General features: G+C 39.5%; 1 pseudogene; it reads left to right on the forward strand.

The window, feature by feature from the left end:
• The first annotated feature begins 387 nt into the window (after nucleotides 1–387).
• On the forward strand, nucleotides 388–2,736 carry LOC121452161 (annotated as a pseudogene).
• Nucleotides 2,737–6,592: the final 3,856 nt, after the last annotated feature.

The raw sequence follows: 6,592 nt of genomic DNA on the forward strand, positions 1-6,592 counted from the left end.
AAATGGTTATCTAATTCCTTTTTTTATCTGTTCTACTACAAAGGCTTTCTTTAATCTTCTTAAGTTTCCCTAAGAACATTTAACTGTGAGGCAGAGAGCCCCGTTCAAGGTCTACCTCCTACAATTCATTCTATTGTATTCACTCAAACACTTCAGCTCAAGTTTTACTTTGCATTGCGATAAAGTAACTATTCTAATAATTATTCTCTTTTTCTTAGGACCATTGTGAGATCAAACAGTTATTTGCATGAAAGTGTGCTTGAAAAACTTAAGAGTAGGCTTTCAGAGACGTCAAGGAGGAGGTGGTTAGAGACTGTTGCTCTGCCTCTGGCTAGAATTCATGTCTACCAGCTCTCATGAACCCAAACAGATGTCACCAAGGCTGCCATGCTGGGGAATGTAGCTCCCCAAACCAAGGTTCCCGCTCCTGGGCCCAGAACCCACTGGAAATGTTCCTACAGAGACTGTGACAAGTGGGCCCAGATGCAGTTCAGCAACATTTCTGTGGCCAAAGCAGTTTCCTGATGCTGTTAGAACAAGCCTTGGACCTCAGGGATTAGACAAAATGATTCAAGGATTTCTGCCTCCTCCCCACCACCGCCTCCCATTTCCCTCCCCCTCCCCCAATCAAATCGCCCTCCTTCATCAGCTGACAAAATGATTCAAGATGGAAAAGGCTGATGGAGGAAGGTCATTGGCTAATAAAGAAACTGCCTTGGCCCATTTGATAGGCCAGCCTTTAGGTGGATGGAGTAAACAGAACAAGAGGAAGTGAGCTCAGACTCGATAGCTCTCCTCTCTGGGGCAGAGGCGATGAAGCTCTGACCCAGGATGGAAGTAGGCTAGAATCTTCCCCGTAAGAGCACCTTGGTGCTACAAACATTAATAGAAATGGGCCAGGCAGTGTTTAAATGAATACAGTTTGTGTGTTGTTATTTCGGGGCATAAGCTAGCCAGGCAGCCAGGAGCTGGGTGGCAGGAATGCAGCCCACAGCTCCCACAACAAAAGGCGATGTAACCATCAGAAATGATGGCGCCACCATTCTGAAACAAGTGCAAGGATTGGACCCAGCAATAGTAATGTTGGTGGAGCTGTCTAAAGCTCAGGACTTAGAAGTATTGGACCCAGCAATAGTAATGTTGGTGGAGCTGTCTAAAGCTCAAGACTTAGAAGTATTGGACCCAGCAATAATAATGTTGGTGGAGCTGTCTAAAGCTCAAGGCTTAGAAGTATTGGACCCAGCAATAGTAATGTTGGTGGAGCTGTCTAAAGCTCAAGACTTAGAAGCAGGATGACTTGGCACCATGTCAGCGATCATCATTGCTGGCTCTCTCTTAGACTCCTGTACCAACCTTCTGCAGCAAGGTATTCATTCAAGCATAATTTCTGAGCCATTATAAAAAGCTTTGGCAAAGGGTGTTGAACTTTTTAATGACATGTCTTGATCTATATGTAACTGAGAAACTGAGAAAAAATTTTTAAATAGTGCAACGACTTAATTCAATTCAAAGGCTGTCTCTCAGTCTTCAAATCTACTCTCTCCAACGAGTGTTAATGCAGTGATGAAAGTGATTGACACAGGTATTACTAGAAGTGCAGATATTAGAAATATGAAAACAAGTTAAAAAGCTTGGTGGAGCAATGGATGCCTCTGAGCTGGTAGTCTGTCCTATTCCAGTGCCAAATAATGCCTTAACTAAAGTTGAAAAGGGTACAATTGGGCTTATTCACTTTCTTTGCTGTTCCTCAAACAGATGCAGATAATCAAAGGGCAATCACTATCTGACTATGCCCAGATGGATCAAGTGCTTTAGAGAAGAGAGAGCCTATAATCTGGTGAAGTAGATTTAGAAAAAATGGATGTAATGTCCTTCTCATCCAGAAGTCTTAAGATGGTGTGCTTAGTGATGTTTCACTACATTTTCTGAATGAGATGAAGGTTATGGTTGTTAAGGATACTGAAAGAGAAGACACCGAGTTCATCTGTAGGAAATCTGGAACTAAACTTGTTGCTAATTTTGACCAGTTACCACTGACATGCTGGGTTCCCCTGATCTAGTAGAGGAAGCCAAATTAAGTGGCTCTGGAAAACTATTCAAGATTACAAGCTTAGATTGCACAAGCCCACACAAAACAGTTGTAATTTTTGTTTTGATTCTAACAAACTAGTGATTGAAGAAGCTATGTGCTTCCCGGGCGGGGGTGGCACACGCCTTTAATCCCAGCACTCGGGAGGCAGAAGCAGACGGATCTCTGTGAGTTTGAGGCCAGCCTGGTCTAGCTCCAGCTAGTTCCAGGACAGGAACCAAAAGCTACTGAGAAACCCTGTCTCAAAAATAAAAAAAAAAGCTATGTGCTCCATTCATGATGATCTCTGTGTAATAAGAAGATAAATCTTATTGCAGGACGTGGTACTCCAGAGCTAGAGTTAGCTGATTACTTATGAACAAGTAGTGTAGAGTCCTGCTGTGTTCAGGCTTTGCAGATGCTATGGAAGTCATTCCATTTACACTAGCTAAAAATACTAACCTGAACCCATTTCCATAGCAACAAAACTAAAATACTGGCATGACCAAGAAGAAAAAAACTACAAGCATTAATGTCTCAAATGTTGGAATTTCCAACATTTTGTTTGATTGATTTCCCAGTTTCTGTTAGTGTTAGTCAGTGTTTTGACCCAAGCAACTGAAACTTTAAAAAGTGTTCTGAAAATTAATGATGTGCTAAATACGTGATAATCTGCATAAGGCAAGCTACTGGTACTTTTATAGACAGAAGGACTGAGGCTGGATTGTAAGATGATCACATTGGTGTTCTTTACTTCTTTTCTGGAAACTTGCTTCTTCAGAGCTTTTGGACATTGTCTTCCAGTAGGCATCTGTTTGAAACTGTACTGAAATGACTTAATGAAAATATTAAATATTTGGTTTTAGTGTTTCTTTCTGCTATGTAGTACTTCATTGCATAAATGTACCACATTTTCTTTATCTGTTCTTCGGTTGAGAGGCATTTAGGTTGTTTCTAGCTTCTGGCTATGACAAACAATGCTGCTATGAACATAGCCGAGCACATGTCCCCATGGTAGATTGAGCATCCTTTATGTATGTACCTAAAAGGTGTATTGCTCTGTCTTGAGGAAGGTGTTTCCTAATTTTCTGAGGAATGACATCTTGAAATTTGCAGGCAAATGGATGGATCCAGAAAACATAATATTGAGTGAGGCAACCCAGATCCAGAAAGGCAAATAAAATATGTATTCACTCATAAGTGGCTTTTAGACATAAAGCAAATAAAACCAGCCTACAATTCACAATCCCAGAAAACCTAAACAACGAGGACACTAAGAGAGACATACATGGATCTATTCTACATGGGAAGAAGAAAAAGGCAAGATCTCCTGAGTAAATTGGGAGCATGGGGACCATGGGAGAGGTTTGAATGGGAAGGGAGAGGAGGGGAGGGTAGCAGAGAAAAATGTATAGCTCTATTAAATCAATAAACATATTTGGTTTTAAAAAAGAATAGCTTGAGCCAGGCGGTTGTGGTGCATGCCTTTAATCCCAGCACTCGGGAGGCAGAGGCAGGCGGATCTCTGTGAGTTTGAGGCCAGCCTGGTCTAGAAGAGCTAGTTCCCAGACAGGAACCAAAAGCTATGGAAAAACCCTGTCTCGAAAATAAAAAAAAAAAAGAATAGCTTAGTATATCAATGCAAAAATCAATTGAGAGGTGCACCCTATAATTCTAGAAAAGGAAGGTCATGTTGGGCAAGTGGACAAAAGTGTTGACTCTTGGTTGAGGGAGGGCCTGCTTTTATCCCGCCTGCCCAACTATCTTACACCTGAAATAATCTCACAGAAATTGTATTAATTAAATTACTGCTTGGCTATTAGCTCTAGCCTCCTATTGAATAACTCTCACATCTTGATTTAACCCATTTCTATTAATCTGTGTTCACCATGAGGTTGTGGCTTACGGAGAAAGATTTAACATGTCTGATCTGGTGTCTTCATGTTGGCTCCCTCATTCAGCTTTCTTCCTCCCAGAATTCAGTTCTGTCTTCTCTGCCTAGGTTCTGCCCTATCAAGCAGTTTCTTTATTGATTAACCAATGAAAGCAATACATAAACAGAAGGACCTCCTACACCAGTTGATTTATGATAACAGAGGCCAGTCATAGCTTCATGTGAAACACCACTGACTGCTAACACTTTCAGCTCAGCATGTTCAATGGAGAAACTGAATACTGAAATATTTTCAATATATAATTTGTTTTGCACCTCCAGCTGTGTTGCCCCAGTATCCTGAAAGAAAAAATTCTTTACAAATAAAAGTTTTCTTAATAAATGTTCTTCAGGTTCAACTCCAAACACAAGATAATTATAGTTCGGGTTCTTCTTCTTCTTTTTCTGTTTATACTCTTTCTTATAAGTTGGAGAGCTCAATTATTTGTGAACTTCTGTTTCTGCTCTCAGGATCTTAATGTCACCTGCAACTATTAAGTTGGAAGAATGGGATATTTTTCTTTTTTTTTATTTGAAAAAAGGTGTCATGTGTCATATAATTCAGGTTTGCCTTAAGCTCACTAGGTAGCTGAGGCTAGCCTAGAACTTATAATCCTCTGACCTTCATCTTCCAATTGCAGGGAATGCAGTTGTACTCTACCATATCTTGCTGCTGGAAGAGCTGAATTTAACAGCCACAAAAACTAAGCAGTTTTATTTTCTTCCCGTTTCTGTTTAAATTATACCACCTTCCCCTAGCAAGGAATCTTATAGAAGTTCATGGCTTCTCCAATCAGAGCCAAGGTGAGGAGGAAGAGAAAGAGGAGGAACAGGAAGTAACACTCTATTTACTTTTATTTGAAATGTGTCAGTTTGGAAAACAAAATCACAATCTTTAGGTCTAATGTCTTCATCTCTCATGCATTAGGATTACTCAAGATAGAAAGTAGAAGTAGTGAAAGCAGGTCCTGTCCACTTCTTGCTTAGTTTGTTTCAACTTAAATCTCTTCTATTCATTCTTCAACATCTTCGCCACTCATCAGTCAGGATGGTAAAGAATTAGGAGAGAAAGTCTAGTGAAATTACATTGACTTTTCCTAGGACAAGCTGATTATCATGATGGATCCGTTGATCTTTCAGTGATTCATACACTAGGAATGTGAGGCTAGATTCTCTAGATACAAGAATCATTTCTGATTGGACTCTTTATTTGTATTTGTTCATCAGATTTTATCATCGTCTTCTACTAGAACTTTCTTCCCCTACTCTGTAGTATTTTCTAGAAAGACCTTTTCAAAGTATTATATATTCATCATTTATCTTTTATCAATAGATATAAGATGTTCTTTTGTATGTAACTATGTGAATACATGTGTATACATGTTTGTACATGTTTTTGGTTGGGTGGTGGTAGTGGTGGTGGTGATATGTGTGTGTATAAAGATAGAAAACAATGTTTATTATTATTTTTTGGGTACTGATCACTGTTACCTTCTGAGGAAGCATCTCTTACTCATCTGGAATTCATCCAGTAGACTAGGTTGCCTGGCCATTGTGCCCAGGGATCGACCTGTCTCTGCCTCCCCAGTGCCGTATTATACATGTCACTTTGAAGCCAGACAAAAAGACTGAATTTTACACATCACCAACAACGCACTAACTATGCTTGTTTTTTTTCATGGGGGTTCTAGGGATCAAATTCAGGTTCTTGTACTTTTTAGGTAATCACTTTATCCACTGAGCTATCTTTCTGGATAGCTCATGACTGAGTTTCCTGTCTCTAGACTATTTCCTGTCATGCAACAGGTATTCAATAAATATTGCTTTGTGAGAAGACCACTACATTGATTGGTGCCTATTGTCCTTGTAGAATCTCATTAAGTGTGATACAAGATAATCCTGTCCCTTGATATTTTTTGTCAGAATATAAAAAAAAAAACATTAGTTCTTCTAAAAACATTGATGTTTGACATGTGGACACACAGTTATTTTCAAGTCAACTTTCTATAATGAGCAGCAAATCAACTGTAAAATCTTTTAAATAGTGATTTTGAATAATTTTATCAGTTCTCTGAAAATTTCATATAGCATGTCTTAATTATTTTATTTCCTTAACTCATCCAAGATTCACTCCACTCTCCCTTTCCTACTCAACCAATTTTGTGTCTCGTGTGTGTGTGTGTTTAATACACTGCTTGTTTCCCATCTGTGCTTCCTGTATGTTCAAACATTCTTGACTTGCTAGGCTACATTCTTGAAGAAAACTGACTCTCTTTCCCAACAGCTATCAACTACCATAACTCCCTGGCTATGGATTGGCAATAACTTCAAGTCATGGTTTGGTCTGGCTTGTGTTGACAGTAGTTTCTGTCCCACCTGGTCCCATAGCCATTCAGTCCCAAAGAAACACACAGAGGTCTACATTAATTATAAACTTCTTGGCCTATGCTCAGGCTTCTTATTAACTCTTTCTTACATCTTACATTAACCCATTATTCTTCTCTGTGTTAGTCATGTGGCTTGGTACCGGTCAGCAAGGTATTCTCATCTTGCATCCTCTCTGGCTGGGTGACAACTGAAGACTGAATCTT

The sequence above is a fragment of the Microtus oregoni genome, unplaced genomic scaffold (genome assembly GCF_018167655.1).
Source record: "Microtus oregoni isolate MIOR12 unplaced genomic scaffold, Mior012 000009F_ref0000495, whole genome shotgun sequence".
NCBI lineage: Eukaryota > Metazoa > Chordata > Mammalia > Rodentia > Cricetidae > Microtus > Microtus oregoni.